Raw genomic sequence first — 22134 nt, forward strand, 5'->3', positions numbered from 1 at the left:
TCAATATTTTCCGCCAGCCTTTGCCTGTGTGTGTGTGTGTGTGTGTGTGTGTGTGTGTGTGTGTGTGTGTGTGTGTGTGTGTGTGTGTGTGTGTGCATGCATTAGAGGGATATGTAGCACATGACTTTCGCAATGTTGTAAAACTGTTCAGCAGTATCTACATTTCTCCACTCTTCAGTCCTTAAGGGGAGGTCGGATCCCACCCCCTACATATACAGGGCATTAAAACATTACATAAGGGAAGTTAGAAACACTTAAGGTAACTCAGAATATGTTGTAAAGCATAGTTTCAGACACTGTTGTTAGACCGCATGGGTGTATGTGGGGGTAATGGCCCTACCAACCGTAAAACTTGCCATAGGTCAAGTACTGCAGATATGACGTCGGCATAACAAAGTTACAGAATAAAATCTCATAATAAATGTATGTGTTGTTACACGCTGTTGGCCAGTTGTGGACGTTAAGGCCCTACTAATATTTACGTTAACAATCACTGGGAAAGTGAAGACCAATCGGACATGGGCACATAAGTGCAAAGTTGTAGACCAGGGTCTCATAATAAACGTATTCAACATACTGAGGCCCAGGGCCGTATCTGGGTGTCAGGGCCACCAGTATTAATGGATGAAATTGGTTAGGGACAGAAAATACACAACCAAATGTTATGGCATGGTATAACAGTAACGGTGGCAACGCATGGTCCATATTTCACCCTGGGGGGCGCTTTCCCAGTTGCCAGCACCCTCCTCCGCACGACTTAATGTGGCTGTAAATGAGTGATGGACGGATACTTAATATGCCATCATGATATCACTACACCACTACACTTGCTGGCGTGGGTATGCAGTGGTCATAGCATTATCAAACAAACTGCATATCTATTCTATGCATTCCTCTCTAACACGCCCTGTAGGTTATTCACAGGTACACCTTTGAATACAGTCATAGCCTAAAAAACATGCAATTTTATTGTTTCAGTACATATTAATAACGTTATTAAGAGACCCACCATGTATGACAAAATACTCATATAAACGTTAGTGTTCAGCGACAGTGGTTAGCAACTGGAGCGGCGTTCGTTGTCATACATTGATAATTTGTGTGCTTTGTGATTCAAGCTTTCAGTATACAGTTTAACCAAATACTTAGTGGATCCTGTAATGGAGCTGCACACAAATCTGTGACATGTATAATAAACGACACATCAAATAATTTACATACTAGCAATATATGATACCAAAACTATCACGTACTCGAGCCACTCATAAAGGAAAGGGTGTAAACTCCCACTGATCGGATATATAGAAACTCCAGCACATTATGAGATCATTAATTGCGTTTTGAATCTGTTCATTCCGGTAATTAAGGGTGCTAGTGCGACGGTCGAATCTGTGGCACGAGACAGGCCGACGTTAATGTTGTTGGGGAAGGGGGATGGTAGGCTGGTATAACGTTAGCACCCGATGACACGCATATCTTCAGTGAACTAATTAGGACTATTAACACAAAATACTTTGTTTATAATTCTTTCTTACACCATGTGGTCTCATATTTCACAGGCCTGAGCCATGAATATTATACTTTTTCTCTTTAATGATAACAACATAGATAAACACTTTGCAAAACCTGTTCGAGATGGTGGCAGTACGAAATTACTATGTTCGTATCTTATTTTTCCTTTTACTGCTTATGCGACTGTAAAGTGCACAATAATTAACTTTTGAAAAGTATTAGGTAAGACGTCAACACTTGTGTGTTTCCGAATAATGATGGGTGACTGTGACATCTACTGTATACGACTGGACCTATGTGAGTGGCTGAGTGACCCTCTCCATACCTCTCTCCCTCTTTATCTCACGCTACCACAGTTGTCTGACCTCTATAGGATAATTTCTAATAAATATTGTTTAATAGAACCTATATAACTGGTTCTCCAAAACATCCGCACCCAATACGTCTTTCTCGCAGCCTCCTCCTTCATCTACTGTATTGTCCCGTGACAATGTATGATAACGTGATGTCTTGGGTAACGCAGTGGGCAGAGGGTAAAGATGAAAACGTCGGTTTTGGAAAGGCAGCAACAGGGGGGAAAGTTGTAAACTAACGAGGAAGCCCCACTGTTAGGGCTTGTTTACACCAAGTTACCAAGTGTGATGGTCGAGCACTGGAATATGCATCGTTTATTCTTTTTCGCTGTCTCCGCTATTTAAAAATAATAGTAGTGACAAAATACTTGCAGGCAATATACAGTGCTCTGTCATTATCAGTCCCTCATGATTTAAGGCATGCTAAACATATTCCTGTGTGCAATTCCGTTTCTGTGAGTTAAACACTTCCATAGTTCTAACTAGCTTAATTAAGTTTGCAGGATGATGTCGATGGGAAACTACAAATCATTAAATAATACGAAGTGTTACATAAATATGAACACAATTATACATACTTTTATCATTACATCATAAATAAAAATTATATAAGACGACCAAATCTAGTATAAAAAATGTTTAAAGAACCACCTTCTCGTAGTTAATGTCACTAAGTTTAATACTTTATCCCGGGAATTCCCGAGATAAAAGAGAATATCCCGAGATTGTTAATGTCCTGAACATTGTCAGCCCGTAGGCGAGGGACGGTACCGCTGGGGAGTAGATGTGGTTACCCAGTTGATTAGAACGTATAGTGGTTTTAGAACAGAAAAGTGACATGTCGACTGGCTGACAATTAGTGGGGAAAATGTTTTGTATTGTTACTTATGACTACCATCCACTGTGAATATCATCACAGTGCACAGACACACTACTGCTACAATTGCACATACGATCAGGGTCCCCACCAACCCTGCGTACATGGCGCCGCCAAGCTATGGACGCCCACCACTTCCACACATGGCGCTTCATACATCAAACTCATTCGTGTATTATGTTAGCGTTAAATAGTTTACAGACAATAAGTCCTGTTGTCGTATGATAGTTAATGGTGAAGGAGGAAATGCCTCGTGAAGCCAGTCGTAAGTTGATGTAACGATTCAAGGGAAAAACTGTCTGACCTCTATAAAAACTGTCGCATTTGTTGATTAAAAGAAAGATAACACGTTTCTGTGGATCCTAGTCAAAACAGCCGTTCGTTAGCACTTCCATGCGATGTTATCACGACGTCAGGTTGCAAATGGATGGCAGTGCATTACAAAAACAGACGATCAAACATGATTCAAAACAGAATAAAGAGACAAGACTCACAGCAGGAAACATTATTTATTCCCTCACGCACTAAAAACACACAAGCGACTGGAATCTCTCTCTCTCTCTCTCTCTCTCTCTCTCTCTCTCTCTCTCTCTCTCTCTCTCTCTTAGCTAAACTGTTGCCATGCGATGTTTTATTTATTTATTTTTTTTCAAATGACGTGCTATAACAACCTGGTTTCTCACCCTCATGATTTCCTTTATGCTTCCATTTGTTATGCATGTATAACTAGTCTAGAAGAAATGTTTTCTATTCCACCCATATTACGTATCAGTTGATTCGCGGTGGGAGAGGGAGGGTGGCCGGGCTGAGGGGTAGTGTGTGTCACAGTGTAAATGACCACCATTTTCAGCTGGAATTAGGAAACTGAATATGCGTGACATAACTGTACATATGGCACGTAACCACCCGAGTCGTGTGACATGCTGGTGTTGGTTTTACATCCATAAGAAATATGCCTAGTATACCACACTGCTAACTCGGTAATAACAACTCCCCACCACCACCAACCCCCCACCTACCCCCCTCCACCATCACTACCCTTCCTCCTTAGAGTTCACACCACGGACCACCAACTGCTGCCAGAACTGGGACTTCATTAACGGTGGTTCAGATTCACTGCTCCGGGGTTTACAAGGTTCGCTCGCAGGACACGACTTTAGAACGTGACTGTACCTTACCACACATTGACGTCTCCCTGTTTTAAGGAAACAGTACAAGTACGTAATTAATTATTAATTTCCACCTACGCAGTAGGTGTTTTTGCTGGTATTCCTATTATACTTTTCAGCTCCGAGTCTTGCAATGATTTCAGGAGAACCGGAGACTGTGCAAGGAATCTGGAGGTCCCAGGTTATGTGCACTGGCAGGGGCCAGTGCTAATAGGAAAAAAAATTCCATATCTCACCAGTGAGATCAAAGTCATTGTTAGAAACAGTAGCAGACACATGTGTTCTTCTAAAATTTTGTTAGTTCCCTTGTGATGTTACACAAGATGTTACCTTAGGGCTTTCAGATCTTGTTGATATTTCACATTGCCTACATGACAAAGATTCCTTAAAGTGGATACGCAGTAAAAATGCGTAATCATTTATTATTTTTCCCTTCTCAGAGTCACATGTCGATTTCAGGGGAACCAGAAACTGTTCAAGGCATATGAAGGGCCCAGGTTATGTGTCCTGATGTGGAACACTGCTGATAGAAAAAAAAAATCTAATCTCCCCAATTGCGTTAAGTCAATAAGAAACAGTAGTTGGAGGCTAGAGACTGTTCATTGGACAGTTACAGAGTTCTAGTTAGTCTCCACCTACTGCTTAGGTGGAGACTATTTTTTTCGCTGCTATTATTGTTATTATTCTCGCCTCAGAGTCCCGTAATGATTCCAGGAGAAATGGAGACTATGGAAAGAATCTGGAGGGCACAGATTATTTGTCCAGGCATGGGCCATTGCTGAAAAAAAAAAAGGAAAATTCAAATTTCCCAAATGGGGTCAAAGTTACTGTGAGAAACAGTAGCAGGCACACGCTTTCTTCGACACCTTTGTCAGATCCCTTGAGGATATTACACAGGAAGTTACGTTAGGGACTTACGATCTTGTTTATATTACACATACCTTACCACACGGGGAAGTTTCCTTATTGTGGCAACACAATAATAATACGTAGCATCTTATCATTATTCCCCTCTCAGAGTCTTCCAACAATTCCAGGAGAACCAGAGACCATGATAGGAATCTGAAGGGCCCTGGTTATTTGTACTAGCATGAACTCTTGTTGATAGAAAAAAAAATCCAAATCTCTCCAATGGGGTCGAGGTCACTAAGAAACAGTTGATGGAGACCAGTGACTGTCGGAAGGTGAGTTACAGTGTTCTACAGTAGTCATTATTATTCTTGCCTCAGAGCCTAGCAACCATTTCAGGGTGACCAGAGACTGTTCATGAAATTGAAATTGGCACATCTGGGTACCAACTGCAACCACCCTCCCAAGTTCAGTCAAAAACATTTTTCCACTTTTGGCTGTATACACACACACACACACACACACACACACACACACACATGTCCTGGTCACCGTCCCAGAATTACAATATTTAAGATGATACCACTGGTACTACTACTACTACTACTACTACTACTGCTGCTAATAATAGTAATAATAATAATAATAATAATAATAGTAATAATAATAATAATACCTACAACTCTGTAACTGTATTGTGGACAGTCACTAGTCTCCACCTACTGTTTCTTAGTGATCTTGATCCCACTGGGGAAATTTGGAATTTTTTTCTACTGGTGATAGGCCATGCCAGGACACATATCCTAGGCCCATCAAATTCTTTGTGCAGTCTCTTGTTCTCCTAGAATCGTCAGGAGACTCTGAGAGCTGAATAATAATAATTAGTTACGTATTTTTATTGTGTAGCCACAATAAAGAAGCTTTGCCACATGTCATAAGAGGTATGAGTAATAGAAAAAATATCTGAAAACCCTAAGGTAACATCGTGTGTAACACCAGCAAGGAATCTGAAGACAATGGAGTCAAAGAACACATTTGTCTACTACTGTTTCTTACAATGACTGTGACTCCATTGGGGAGATTTAGATTTTCTGACAGCAATGTCCCATGCCACGCCACATTTGCTGGTCCCTTCAGATTCCTTGCACAGTCTCCATTTCTCGTGGAATCGTTGTGAGATTCTGAGGCAATAATAAGAATAACTAGAACTCTGTAACTCTCTTATATACTGTACAGTCGCTAGTTTCCACTGACTGTGTCTTACAGTGACCTTGACCCAACTGGAGGGATCTGTGTGTGTGTGTTTTTTTTTTCTTTTACATTCAACCATGGTCCATTCCACGAAAATTAATCTTGGTCTTTCAGGTTCGTTGCGCAGTCTCCGGTTCTCCTGGAATTATTGCGAGACTCTCAGTCCAGAATAGTTATAATTAGTTACCTACTCTTATTGTGTACCCACAGTAAGGAAGCTTGGCCATGGGAAGCTCCAACCTCAAAGTCTTGTGACAATTCCAGAAGTACCGGAGACTGCAGAAGGAACCTGAAGGGGATAGGTTATGTGTCCTGGTCTTGGCCACTGCAAGGAGGAAAAAAAAAATCCTTTTCTTGCAGTGGCAGAAACATATCAGTATTATTTGTGAACAGTATAAGGTGGTCAGGTCTACTGGAGATTTCAGTGGGACTTGAGCAAGTATTCAAATATCCGCTTTTGGTGAGAAACAATGGAAAATCACCAAGAAAGTGGTCACCGGGGTCTATAAGTGGCCTACACAGGTATACCTTCCATACATCTGATACCGTTTTCTATGGAGGTGTTCCGCAGCTGCCAAGTTTTCTATGGTAGGGCTAAGTGCGGGAAACCATTCAAAATATGTAGATATTCATTTATTACAAACAAAAGAACATGTAGTACAAAATTATATTGGTTTTTATACAAAAAAAATAAAGGTGAAACAAGCATTGTTCCATTGGGCGAACCTAACGAAATCTTCCCAATTGGTCATTGATGATTCGCTAACATTGTTGTTTCAACATACATCTCATTTTTTCAACTTGCATAATAGTTTTCCAATAACATTATACCAGTTTCCATTTTATATAACTGTTATCACATACTTACAGCCCTTACGATTGTATTCAGCGTAATGTTGGCGTATATTTACATAGTGAACGCACTCGCTATGACTGTTGTTTCAACATACATTTCATTTTTTCAACTTACATAATACTTTTCCACTAACATTATACCCGTTTCTACTTTATATAGCTGTTATCGCATATTTACAGGCCTTACGATTATATTAAGCGTAATATTAGTGCATATTTACATAGTGTGCGCACCAGCTATGCCTGTTGTTTCAACTTACATTCTATTTTTCCACTTACATTATACATTTCCACTAACATTACACCCGTTTCCACTTTATATAACTGTTATCACATATTTACAGGCCTTACTGTTATAGTGAGCGTCAGATTATCACATATTTACATAATGAGCAAACTCCCGATGATTACTGTTTCAACTTACATTTTATTTTTCCACCTATACTTTTCCACTTACACTATACCAGTTTTCACCTATTATTACTGTTGTCACTTACACACCTCACTATTATAGTGAGCTTCAGCTTATCGCATATTTACAGCACTTAGAGCGTCATATCGCAAGCACACACAGTATCAGTAATGCACTAACGTATGGTATTCTTTGAAGCAAGGCCCATCACACAAGCCAATGTTTCAGTCCACACACTCGTGCCTCGTGTCGTTTCTTTGAGTGATTTCTCTCACTTGGGAACTACTACAGACGTGACACTGCCGCTGGGGTCTAGGGCAGTTCGGTTGAGGAGGTATGGTGCTGGGGAAGTGGCCTGCGGTGAGGCATAGGGGAGTCTGTGTGGCAGTGGCGGGGTGGTGGCGGTGGTGGGGCCTGTCCTCTGCATATTTCGCGGGACAGCTCCCTCACAAACCCCTCAAAAGTCTCTGAGCTTCCCATTATCAAGGCATGGAAGTAGTGGCAGTTGAGGACCGTGAGATCAAGCAAGTGGAAGAAGAGCTTTTTGTACCACTTGATCGTGGTCCTGGCACCCTCTACACTGGAAATCATGGAGTCAGACTGATTCAATTGCCTCACGTTGATATTGTAGTCCAATTCCGACTCAGGTTTCCAGACATGGTGCCTCCTCTCGCTGTGGTAATCCACGGAGTCTGTGCGATGCATGAGGGGGCAGTGTACCGTCGATAGGAGAGAAACTTCCCTGTTGTGGTTCCACAGGGTGGCGAGGATGTTATTTGCCTTGAAAAACACCACCTCATTCTTGTCAAGTTTCCTCCCAACCTTGACTATGTGCCGACGGTTTGTCTTTACTATACCACAGACTCCAGTGTCGTGCAGGTGTAGGTACCGTGCGAGAAGGGGGCTAGTGTACCAGTTGTTCAAGTACAGCACATGACCATGATGAAGGTAGTATTCTATCATTGTCTTTACCACGGCACCAGAGAGTCTAATATTTCGATCTTCTTTTATGTCTGTCTGTGCGCCCGTATACAAGACTATGTCTTGCACATAACCAGTCTTACAGTCACACATAACAAAGATCTTGAACCCAAAAGGTGTCTCTTGCTGGGTATGTACTGGCAAAAAGAAATATTGTCTCTCCACAACACGAGACTCTCGTCTATGACAGGGTCTCGATAAGGATAGAAGGATGAGCGGAAATTTTCCTGCAGGTGATCAAATACCAGCCTTATTCTCCTCATTCTATCCATGTTATTAGCATTAGCAGGATCGTCGGCATCATAAAAGTGGAGGCGGCTGAGAATTTGCTGAAATAGATTCTGGCCCATTACTTTCCCAAAGAAAGGTGTTCTGGTTATAGGGTCCATACACCAGTATGCCGTAATTTGTCTTTTCTGTAAAACACCCATCAAAAGAACCAGGGCTAGAAAGATAAACATCTCGCTTATGGTAACTGGGTAATCATACTGGAGGGAGTGCCTGCTTCTCCTACTTTCAAGCTCATTTTCGCAGAGCTGGCTGCTTGGAAAGGTGTTAGTATATTCCACAATCGCCTCCACAAACTCCTCCCCAAAGAACAGGTGGAAGAAATCCACCCTGGTGGAGCCGGTGTGGATTTCTGGAGCCGTGCAACCAGACTGCCACTCCTCAGTGAAGGGGTTAATGATGGGAGTGAAATTACTCCCACCTTCCCAGTCCCAAGACACACTACCGTCTCCAGCCTCGTCCCCATTGTCACCTTCGTCGGGGTGTGGAGAGGGTGGTAGGGGAGGTGGAGAGCAGCGTCCTTCCCCACTCACACTCCTTTTCCCTCTCCCTTTTCCTTTCCTCTTTCCCTTCCCTTTCCGTCCTTTCTCCACATCATGGGGCTGTGGGGAGGAAAAGCGGAAATATTGTGGGGTGAAAGATGTGCTAGGGAGCGGCTCCTCCTCACCTCCCTGCTGCCTCGCACCACGTGCTCATGCTGCCTCCCTCACACCACGACTTTCACTTTCACCGCTCACTCCTGCTACATCACTTTCGCTTTCACCACTCACTACCGCCATACCACTCCTGCCTTCCCCATACAAAACACTAGGACCATACCTGATTCTCCTCCTCCCCGTCCCTTCAGCTCTCTGTGTCGAAATCCTTTCTCTCCCGAGCCATGAGGTGGCACCACGTCCCATAGCTCCGTTCTCATCCTCGTCCTCGCCCTCCCTTTCCTCTCGGGGCTGGAGAGATGTGCGTGCACGTAGTTGGGGTCCAGGCAGGCCTTCTCTAGCCTCACGATACGCCACGTAACGCCGCTTCCTTGGGGCCGGTACTTTCTCATCATTGCTGCTTGTTTTGTTCTCGGGAAGCACGTAATCATTGTCCACCACGTCGTCATCAAGAGGGGAATCGCTGTCGCCTGTGGAAGCGTCCAGGGCCGCTTGAATTTCAATGTCAGAGAGACCTTGGCTTGCCATGTCTATTCAGGGTCACTGCTAACAGGTGAGTGACTGAGACAAGGAAGTGTACGGGTCACGCGGGGTCAGGGAGTGTCCCCGCCTTGTGGCAGGTTGTGGAAGGTGTCCCATGCCTACATACCAAAAATCAAGCTCGAGATTTGAAAAATGTGCAAATGACGGACCATGCAATTGCAAAAGTATGGGTACGTCGTCAGCTGTCAGCATGACAAAACGTGGTGATGTATCCATACGTCGTTGGGATGCGGTGGGTTAACAATAAAAACTTTTAGGAGTTGGTCTGCCAAGTTTCATTCTCAGAATACTTGCTCAAGTCCCACTGAAATCTCCAGTAGACCTGATCACCTTATACTGTTCACAAATAATACTGATATGTTTCTGCCACAGCAAGTAAAGGATTTTTTTTCCTCCTTGCAGTGGCCCAGGCCAGGACACATAACCTATCCCCTTCAGATTCCTTCTGCAGTCTCCGGTACTTCTGGAATTGTCACAAGACTTTGAGGTTGGAGCTTCCCATGGCCAAGCTTCCTTACTGTGGGTACACAATAAGAGTAGGTAACTAATTATAACTATTCTGGACTGAGAGTCTCGCAATAATTCCAGGAGAACCGGAGACTGCGCAATGAACCTGAAAGACCAAGATTAATTTTCGTGGAATGGACCATGATTGAATGTAAAAGAAAAAAAAAAAACACACTCAGATCCCTCCAGTTGGGTCAAGGTCACTGTAAGACACAGTAGGTGGAAACTAGTGACTGTGCAGTATATAAGAGAGTTACAGAGTTCTAGTTATTATTATTATTGCCTCAGAATCTCACAACGATTCCATGAGAACTGGAGACTGTGCAAGGAATCTGAAGGGACCAGCAAATGTGGCGTGGCATGGGACATTGCTGTTAGAAAATCTAAATCTCCCCAATGGAGTCACAGTCATTGTAAGAAACAGTAGTAGACAAATGTGTTCTTTGACTCCATTGTCTTCAGATTCCTTGCTGGTGTTACACACGCTGTTACCTTAGGGTTTTCAGATATTTTTTCTATTACTCATACCTCTTATGACATGTGGCAAAGCTTCTTTATTGTGGCTACACAATAAAAATACGTAACTAATTATTATTATTCAGCTCTCAGAGTCTCCTGACGATTCTAGGAGAACAAGAGACTGCACAAAGAATTTGATGGGCCCAGGATACGTGTCCTGGCATGGCCTATCACCAGTAGAAAAAAATTCCAAATTTCCCCAGTGGGATCAAGATCACTAAGAAACAGTAGGTGGAGACTAGTGACTGTCCACAATACAGTTACAGAGTTGTAGGTATTATTATTATTATTATTATTATTATTGTTATTACTATTATTAGCAGCAGTAGTAGTAGTACTAGTAGTAGTAGTACCAGTGGTATCATCTTAAATATTGTAATTCTGGGCCGGTGACCAGGCCATGTGTGTGTGTGTGTGTGTGTGTGTGTGTGTGTGTGTGTGTACAGCCAATTGGAAATTTTTTTTTGACTGAACTTGGGAGGATGGTTGCAGTTGGTACCCAGATGTGCCAATTTCAATTTCATGAAAGTGTTTTTTCTGAAGGGGTGATTTGGCCCATAATAATTGTCTCCATCAGTGTTACAATGAACGCTCGTGGAAAAGGTGACGGGGCATTTCTGTGAACTTTCATTAACCTCTGAAGAGAGAGAGAGAGGGAGAAATAGACAGAGACAGAGACTGTACATCTATATTCAGACAGCAGTTACTTCACTGATGCTACTGTACAAAGGGACAATTATATTCTGCAGAAATTAGCAGTAACTGTGGTGGTGGTAGTTTTGGTGGTGTTGGTGTTGGTAGTAGCTGTGATGACGATGTTGGTGATTGTAGCTGTGGTGATGCTGTTCTGGTGGTGGTGGTGGTAGCTGTACGGTAGTTGTGGTGGTGGTGGTAGTTGTGATGATGATAGTGGTGGAGGTAGCTGTGATGGCAATGATGGTGGTAGTGGTAGCTGCTGTGGTGGTAGTGGTGATAGCTCTGATGATGGTGGTTGTGATTGTTATGATGGTGATGGTAGCTGTGATGATGGAAGTGGTGGTGGTGGTAGCTGTGGTAGCAGCAGTGGTGGTAATGGTATCTATAATGATGATGATGGTGGTGGTAGCTGTGTTGGTTGTAGCTGTGATGATGATGGTGGCAGTCGTAGTAGTTGTGCTGAGGGTGGTGGTGGTACCTGTGACAATGGGGGTTTTGGTAGCTGTGATGGTAATAGTTGTGTTGGTAGTTTGGTGGCAGTGGTGATACCTGTGATGATAATGAATGTGGTGTTAGCTACGGTGGTAGTGGCACTGATGATGGTAGTACCTGTGATGATGGTGGTAGTGGTGGCAGCTGTGATGGTGGTGGTAGCTGTGGTGTTGGTGGTTGTGATGGTAATTCTGTTTGTGATGGTAGTTGTGGTAGCTGTGTTGGTAGTATTGGTGGTGGTCGTAGTGGCGGTAGTTGCCATTTGGAAACGGCTGTCAATTGGGCAAGCTCTTCCCCCAAAGCGAAGTGTGGTTCCAACACGACCTTAATCTAGACAAGTGTTGAGCGGCCTGAAAGGGCCGCGGGGCTCTTGTTGTTATTATTATTATTATTATTATGGTATTATTATTATTATTATTATTATTATTATTGTTATTTTTGCTTGTGGTGGTGGTGGTGGTGACAAGCCTTTCCCTCCCTCCCTTCACTCTTCCTCATTTCGCCTCATTTGACCAAGCTCCAGTGTACTGTACTCGTATATAAGGTTCGGGTTTTGACAAAAGTTACTAGTGTCTAAAGAACATCAGAAGTGGGAGAAACCTTATCTTTAAGAAAACAGAAGCCCTCAACACTAATTGATGCTTTAATTAACCAGCTTGTTAAGCATACTAGCCCTGATGATTACGAAATAACTGAACAATTTGTTTGTGTTATTACAGTGTATTTAATGATCTTACTGTGAGTTCTGACGGTAGTGGAAGTGAAAGTAGTGATACTGGTGATGCTAAGCACGATATCAGTACTGTAATAGGACGAAACAGGTGTACTAAGTGTTACAATGAGGCTCCCAGATTTAGACGCAATGTGAAGCAAGAAGTTGTTCTAGGAACTCCAGGTGTTCATGACGCAATACTAACACATACTGAATTTCCTATTTTCAGCTACTTTATCACAGATGAAGTAATTGGATGTGCTCTTGATGCAACAAGTATACTGGAAACAAACCTACTGGAACAGGTAGATTTTGTTGAGCTGATGACAGGAATAGACCTGTTCAGAAGTGGGCTGGACAAGGATGAATTTCATCCATTTCATAAACTACTAAGAACTCAGTTTCTTTGTTCTTTTCAGTTATATACAGTTCATAAATTGCTTTCTAATGGTGAATATACGTTACCCTTACATTTGTGTGGGAGTGAAAAACTATCTTTGAAAATAATTTGAACAGTTTTAGAATGGCTTAATTTTATGGTCATGATACATTTCTTGAAAGCAGTGATAAGAAACAGGGAAGCGAGCATGGAAGTGAAAAAGTTACTGCATGGCAGTATTGTGATACCAATTCTAACGTAATGAAGCTTGGACCTTGTTGGAGGGACAGATGTCAAGAATGAGAGCAGTGGAAATGAGAGAAGCATGAGGAGTCACATGGAGAGACAGAGTGACAAATAATGAAGTGAAGGAGCGTTGTGGTGTGGATGTGGATGTGATAGGAAGCGTTAGGAGAAACACACTGAGGTGGTTTGGCCATGTGGAGAGGATGGAGGGTGAAAGACTGACGAGGAAAGTGTATGTGAGTGAGGTGGAGAGGGGGAGAGGGAGGGGAAGGCCAAGGATGAGATGGAGATATGGAGTGGAAAGGTGTATGAGGGATGGGGGTGTGAGCTGGGAGCAGGGCGGTGAAATGGCGGGGGACAGGGCGACATGGAGGCGATTTATTTGTGGTCATCCCTTACGGGATTGAGATGTCTGGCAATAGTTAGATAGACAGATACATTACTGACATTAAATTAAAGACTAGCCTCAAGAAAAGTGACACGGATATTTTTCACATAAGTGTAGTACTACTTTTCCACAATGAAACTTTTACAAAATTCTGATTAAAACAAGAGTTACATTTAAAATAAAATAAAGCCTAAACGAAACAACAAAAGTGACACAGGTGGAGGGACATCACGTATCGTGTCTCGGACAACACATGCACAAAGTTCATTTGATATAACTTAATTTATTTAGCAGAAATTCACCATTAATCTTTGGGGTCTTTCAGCACCCTGTGGCATTTCGCGCGCGCGCGCGCGCGCGTCTCTGTGTGTGTGTGTGTGTGTGTGTGTGTGTGTGTGTGTGTGTGTGTGTGTGTGTGTGTGTGTGTATGTGTGTGTGTGTGTGTGTGTGTGTGTGTGCTTTAATCCTAGCTCACGACAGGTTAATGTTGGAAATCTGTAACCCAGTGTGTTTATTCATTCCCAGCTTAATTTATATTTTCCATGCAAGACATCAAAGTAGAAAAGTTACCTCTCAGAAGATGGGGCTGCCAGCATCCATTCACTTAATACGGTGCTACCTACAGGTGCCTGCATACATAATGACAAGTCAGTCTTATCTACTTGGTTTCTTGGGAATCTCATCCTACGTTGGATGTTAAACAGTTAGGTAACAAATTATCACTTTCCGGTCTGGTAAATCAAAGCGCTCCAACTGGATGTAGTCCTCAAGGGTACTACTCTGAGAATTTGTTGAGGGTTTAGTGCTCAGTCTGCTGAGAATATGTGACTAATCACCCTTGGATAAATGTCTGGACTCAGAAGCGTTACCTTGGTATAGTTTTCATGTTGCAACCCCAGACCCATCTAATCATGATCCCATTGACCTCCAAGAAACTGGATAATTACTCTAAACTAGTCACTACCATAGGTCTTTTGTTGAAACTATCACTGATTATCAACAATACCCATTGCATTGTGTTTACTATGAAAGTAAAACGTTAAAAAATAGCCCACATCTCAGTATTAACGATTCTCCTCTCTGGAGAGTTGGTCACTAAATTTCTAGGTACAAGTATAGTAGATGACTTTAAATTATCTTTTGAAGAACATAATACGTTTTAAGTGTTTTATATTATAAAACACACTAATAGTAAAATTTCCATTGGTATAGGTATTTTTAGTAAGGCTAAACCCTTATCATACTTAATTGGTTTACATATCCATATAATATTGATGGTATAGAGGTTTGGGATGAAACCAGTTAGTATCATACTGGATCTCTTGTTACTCTGCAAAAGAGAGCAGCTACAGGTATAATTATAAAATTGGCATCTTTTAGGGGACAATCTTTGCCTTTATTTTTGCCATTAAACTTTTTTTTTCTTTAGGTATTTATTGTATAAAATTAATGTTCAAAATTACAAAAGTTATATCTCCTGATATGATAAAACAAATGCCTATTAGAATTACTGATGTTCGTATTCATTTAACTAGGCATAGGCAAAATTTATATGTTCCAGTAGCAAGAACAACACTGATAACAAAAGCTTTTGGACAAGAGGTCGTTGAAGCATGGAATTATTTAAAAAAAAAAAGAGTATATTCTGAGTAAATTTTCAGCATACAAACCGAAATTAAAAGAGTGCATGCTGCGTGAAGACTACTAATGTACTATTTTGAATTTCTGTATGCTTTTTGTTCTTTCTGCTATGTGTTTTACTGATTTCTTTTTTTTTTTCATTTGTCAGGACTCCATATTATAATTACAAATCATAATAGATAGATAGATAGATAAATAGATAGATAGACAGATAGATAGAAGCAGCAAGTCAGATGATGAGAAGGTATTGTGTCTGCGAGAATCAAGCAATGCTAAACATGCTTACACACTCTAACTCAAGGAATGCTTTATACGCACACAACAGCGCCTAGTGACCATACACACATACTCACACACAAGCTTCTTGAACATTCCAACAACAGTGTAACACACGTGACACGACCCCTGCTACACCAGAATTTAGGAAGCAGAGCTCAGAAGGAGGCTAGCCATAGAACCGGCAGGTAGTAGGGAGAAGGAGCCTAGCAACACGGGCGAGAGAGAGAGAGAGAGAGAGAGAGAGACTGGGAGGTAGCTCGCAGGACTTTATACTTCACTCTGTGTGTGAGACTTTGTTAATATTTCCAAGACAAATAAAAATAGTCCTATACTCATCTTTACGTCTCCTGTCATTGCATGACAAATGGGAACGAAGATTATCTACTTACAAAAGTACTCAAGTACTGTATAACAACCGCTCGTTCACAAGTCTAATATATACATAACTAATCTACAAAACTCCACTACAAGAATATACAAAGTTATTGTAAGATATGGCGGCAGCGAATGTACAAACCTCGTCTACAAACCAACAGTGAATTCCTACAAAATACAAGCCCACGAGTGTACAATTGATTCTGCATTATCATGAGTGAAAACAAAAAATACCTCTTACAACCAACAACTCACAACCAGCTCCTGACAGTATTCTCTCCAACCCCCCCTCTGTCTCCACGATCATCACGCTGATTTAGAAGTGATCACACGACGTCTTGCCAGTAGTTTAACAAAATATTGATACAAACAATCTTGCAATTTCTACAACGAACCAACGAATTTCAACCATCTACAATCAACTACAAGTAACAACTCCACGAGTCGTCTGTATAATCTTCTACATGCACCTATGAGTAGTGGCAGTCTTCATCCCACAACGAGTAAATCACAAGAAAAAAGGACCGAGAATACATCAAGAAAAACAAAACAAAACAAACAAACGAAGAGTGAGATACGACTCACAACTCACAACCACCAGACCTCACCCTCCTTTCTCTCCTACCGTCCCCCAACCTCCACCGCTGACGCAGGAGTGAAGATGTCAAGACAACGAAGCAAATACCAATCCCATATTCACAACTCATCTTACTCACTCATCTTCACTCAAGTTATCGCTACTCATTTACTGACCACAGCTACCAGTGTGGGAAGTCGACGTCACCATACGTGTGCTGAGACGACGCCAAGCCGTGTGTCTGACACCCCACAACACGTCAATCAACCCGTGAAGAACAACGCTATCACCACGTGCAACACCACTCACACCATTTCCACCACGGTAAAAATTAGTGAGTTACATAATTACTTCATTTATACAATACACAGTGATAGACAAAAAACTTCTGCACAAACATATAAAACGTATATACCGTATAGTTACAACTTAAATACATATACCTACTTCAATTATCTTCATAATTCAATCATTAAATACTTGCACCAACAATAAATATTCTACACTGTATATATTCATTCATTTATTATAGCATTTATTTACTACCAACGAGTGTTACCAGTTATACCTACATAAAATACGTGTTGCATACATACAGCTATACATTATTACATCTACAAAGTAATAAAGAAAATATACCATCACAGTTACTCAGTGAGCGATTAAAAGAACTGTATTAAACATTTATTAATTAAAGCTACCTTGTGGAAACAGATAAATTAAGGTACAAGGAAAACCAGAAAAAAAAAAAATGCCCAACAGAAATGACGTTAGCAAGACTGAACATCTTCAACACAATCGTGAAGACAATGATTTCCACACAGTGCTGACACATATATTGCCCACGTTAGGTAAAAGTGAAGAACAAGTCAGTGTATATAGTTAATACTGTATATAGTGTGTATATATTTTTTATATAAAATAACAAAATATGGGGATTATATAATATCATTTTCAGTAATATCTGTGCAAGATAAACTAAACCTTAAAAAATGGTCCCAAGGGATTTAACCAGCAATTATGCAACCATGAACAACACAGAAAAAGCGTAGACAAACGAAGAAAAACAAACTATAGAAAATCAATGCATACAAAAAAAAAAAAAACACAGTAAGATCACATAACAAACTAATGAAAATGTGTAAGTGTTACTACAAATGCCAAAATACCACATAAACTCGTTCTATAAGTGAAACAAAAAACAAATTGTTGTCTCCACAAGCAAGTGGCATGGCACATCATCACATAAACTCCTTCTATAAGTGAAATAAAAAGCAAATTGCTGTCTTCACAAGCAAGTGGCATGGCACATCATCACATAAACTCCTTATATAAGTGAAACAAAAAGCAAATTGTTGTCTCCACAAGGATGTGGCATGGCACATCATCACATAAACTCTTTCTATAAGTGAAATAAAAAGCAAATTGTTGTCTCCACGAGCCAGTGGCATGTCACACCACCACTATCATCGACCGCAGCATGATCGGATTCAGTGTCAGGACTGCAATTACTACAATTATGTAACTACAAACGATATGTAACTACAAACAATATGTAACAATTATGTAACAGTTGCATTAACAAAATGTAACTACAGTTATAAGGCCAACACAATTATGTAACAGTTGCATTAACAAGATGTAACTTTTATGTAATATTAACTACAATTATAAGGCCAACACAATTATGTAACAATTGCATTAACAAAATGTAACTACAATTATAAGGCCAACACAATTATCCATTATCACAATATTACATAACAATTCACAATGTTACAATTATGTATTACCACAATGTTACTACAATATTATGTAAAGTCATACAATTTTACCACAATTCTGTATTACCAGAATCATCATACAAGTTAGGTGAAATATTAGACATTACTAAAGGGATAACTCAATAAGTAATGTATAACCTAGCAGTATTATCATTGCACAATTACATGCGTATGTCTGTTATACATACACATCTTACAAAATGTCATACAACAACCATGGCATTTATTCAAATATGTATACAACTTGTTTAAAATGTAATATTACTGGATCAGTACAATATTAACATGATTATTATATGTATACAATATTATAATCAATATTATGTACTAACAGATTAGCATATGTCAATGATGATTGCTGTCGGGGGACCTCCAGTATGTGGCCGAGCAGTGTCAGGACTCCAAATCATAATAGATAGATAGATAAATAGATAGATAGACAGACAGATAGAAGCAGCAAGTCAGATGATAAGGTATTGTCTGCGAGAATCGAGCAATGCTAAACATGCTTACACACTCTAACTCAATACACACATACTCACACACAGGCTTCTAGAACATTCCAACAACAGTGTAACACACGTGACACGACCCCTGCTACACCAGAATTTAGGAAGCAGAGCTCAGAAGGAGGCTAGCCATAGAACCGGCAGGTAGTAGGGAGAAGGAGCCTAGCAACATGGGCGAGAGGGAAGAGAGAGAGAGACTGGGAGGTAGCTCACGGGACTTTATTCTTCACTCTGTGTGTGAGAGACTTTGTTAATATTTCCAAGACAAATATAAATAGTCCCATACTCATCTTTACGTCTCCTGTCATTGCATGACAAATGGGAACGAAGATTATCTACTTACAAAAGTACTCAAGTATAACAACCGCTCGTCCACAAGTCTAATATATATATAACTAATCTACAAAACTCCACTACAAGAATATACAAAGTTATTGTACAGCATATTTTCACGCCAACCTTTCTCCCACCCCGGCATTCCTGAGAAAATATATATATATTTTTTTTATTTCATATCTCTGCTAATAACAAAAAAAAAAAAAAAAAGGTGTCATAATACTCACGAATCCTTCGACTTCAAGCTGATTTTTTTTTTTTTTTTTTTTTTTAAATAACAGAACGGAGGAAGGAAAAACAAATGGAGAAAAAAAAATAATCCATACACCAGATTACTGGTGTCCTCTGTTCATAAAATATCTGTAAGAATTAGACTTGAACAGTTGTAGGTTGAAATTTGGAGGAAAACAACTCTGGGGAAGCGAGTTCCAGAGAGATGCAGTTCGGGGAATGAAAGAATTCTGATAGGCAGAAGTTCTGCAATGTGGTTGAGTGACATTCCAGTCATGAGCGTTACCAGATGCCCGTGTAGCACGAGGGAAGGCATGGAGAGGTGGCACCATGGACGCAACTTCGTCTGAGCATTTGCCAAAAAATATCTGTAAAATAATGCAAGGGAGGCAACATTCCTTCTTACTTGCAGGGGAGGTAGTTTATATGTAATGGCAGGGTTGTTAATGATTCTAACAGCTTTATTCTGAATTTTGTCTAGTTGTCTTAATGCAACCTCTCCACAACCATTCCACAAGGGTGAGCAATATTCAAGCTGAGAGCGCACATGACTCTTATAAATTATAGCTAACTGCTCATCGGCGAAGAAGTTACGGACTCTGTACAATAATCCAAGTTTCCTTGAGGCGGTTTTAGCAAGTGATCTGACATGAGAGGTCCAGCTGAGGGCACTGTTAAGTGAGACACCAAGAATTTCAATACTTTTGGAGATGGGAATATTAGTAGCACTGAAGGTAATGTACGAATCTGGCAATATCAGTCTATTAGTAAACTGTATATATTTAGTTTTACTAGCATTAAAAGAGACAAGGTTGTTTTGTCCCCATTCACTGATTGTAGATAGATCTTGATTTATGGAGATGGCTGTATTGAGTTGAGAGGTAGAGATATTAGACTTTGTAAATGGATGTCTGAGTGTGAATGAACTATGTAGTGTTGAGTCATCTGCATATGAGTGAATGGGATTGTGAGTGACAGATAAGAGATCATTAATATGAACCAGAAATAGGGTTGGCGCCAGAACTGATCCCTGTGGCACGCCTCAGATGGTCTGTGAAGTGCATGTAGGGAGAATGAGAGAATGGGGAAAGGGGGAAATTTTTTTTGTGGCAGAGGTGTGGTGACACAACTAAGGCATAGACTAGTGGATAACACTTCCAGAAGGCTACAAGCCACCACAAACATTATTTCTGTGTATATTTTCCAACCTTGTTTCATGATTGCTGATGCGAGTCTGGTAACCATAGCAACAACCTTGAGGCAGGCTGGCTTAGCTAGCTGCTTGCCTCACGATGCTCCACACACACACACACACACACACACACACACACACACACAAAATAGTTATTCATGTACTGTCCATAATCGAAAATATTTTCCACTATAACAGAATTTTTTCCTGTGATTTGTACTTTTTCATCATAATGAATATACCCACACGAAAAATTTCAATAATAATCAGGCACTGATTTCATCATGTAACAAATTGTCTGATTCCAATATTCACATAAACAGATACAGCAGTGATGCGAGGCTTGCCTCATCTCATTTCCTCCTCCCTTCCTCCCCAACCTCTTACCTTCTCCATTCCACTGTATTTTCCACTATAACAGAATTTTTTTTTTTTTCCTGTGATTTGTGCTTTTCCATCATAACAAATATACACACACAAAAACTTTCAATAAAAAATAAAGGCACTGATTTCATGAAACAAACATTCTGCTTCCAATATTCACATATATAGACGGCGGTGGTGCAAGGTGCCACATTGTGTTCCTTCCTCCCTCCGTTCTCCACCTCTTTGCATTCTCCACTCACTACCTCCTCTTCCATCTTCTCATCCGTGCCAATATCCCCCTCTCCAGGATCGTCACTACTCTCTGAACCATTCCCATCATCAGAAATAGCATATAAAAGTACAGGGGGAAACAATGGGCATACAGTGGAGGACTCACGTGATCCACCCACGTCATGTGATGCATAAATATCAAAACTCAACATGGTGGTCATTTTCCTCAGAGGAAGAGTCACATTCTCCACTCACAGTTGACAATAATGTCACCTCGAGTTCTCTCCCTATCGCACTATCACTAAGGCCTTTTCTTTTCTGGCCTTTGGCCTTCATTGATGTTGAAGTTGGCAGTTGTGGGCACTCAGCCAAGGATCCGGACACAGGGAAAACTTTTTGTATATATCTATCCATTACGGAGATACACAGTTAACTGGAGCATGACTCGGATGGATGCAGGAGGCTTGCAGGTGGCTGCTTGTGGTGAAAATTACCTGTGGAACACTAGATCATGTATACATGTCACCCAGACATCCCTGGGTCATCGCATAACTTGAAGGTGGTATATACTAATACTGATGGTTTAATATTGGCAAGGCTTGAAATTAACGATTTCTTATGGGAACATGAACCTGATGTCATGTGCTTTGTAGAGACCAAATTAAGAGAAGATATTGATGTTCATTTAGGAGATGGTAAATACAAACTGTGGAGAAGAGACAGAAAAGAAAAAGCAGGAGGAGGAATGATGATAGCAGTGAAAAACAACATAAATGTAGATACCATGGAAATGGGACAAGGCAGGGCTGAAGTGATATATATGAAATTAGAAACTGGAGAGAATGAAAAGAGAGATACGGCATTAGTGTATGTTCCCCGTAAGACGAGAGCATGGAATGATGATGAATACCAGATGTTGTCAGATATG

The sequence above is a fragment of the Coenobita brevimanus genome, chromosome 102 (assembly GCF_032717465.1).
Source record: "Coenobita brevimanus isolate Jiangsu-jjx chromosome 102, ASM3271746v2, whole genome shotgun sequence".
Taxonomy (NCBI): domain Eukaryota; kingdom Metazoa; phylum Arthropoda; class Malacostraca; order Decapoda; family Coenobitidae; genus Coenobita; species Coenobita brevimanus.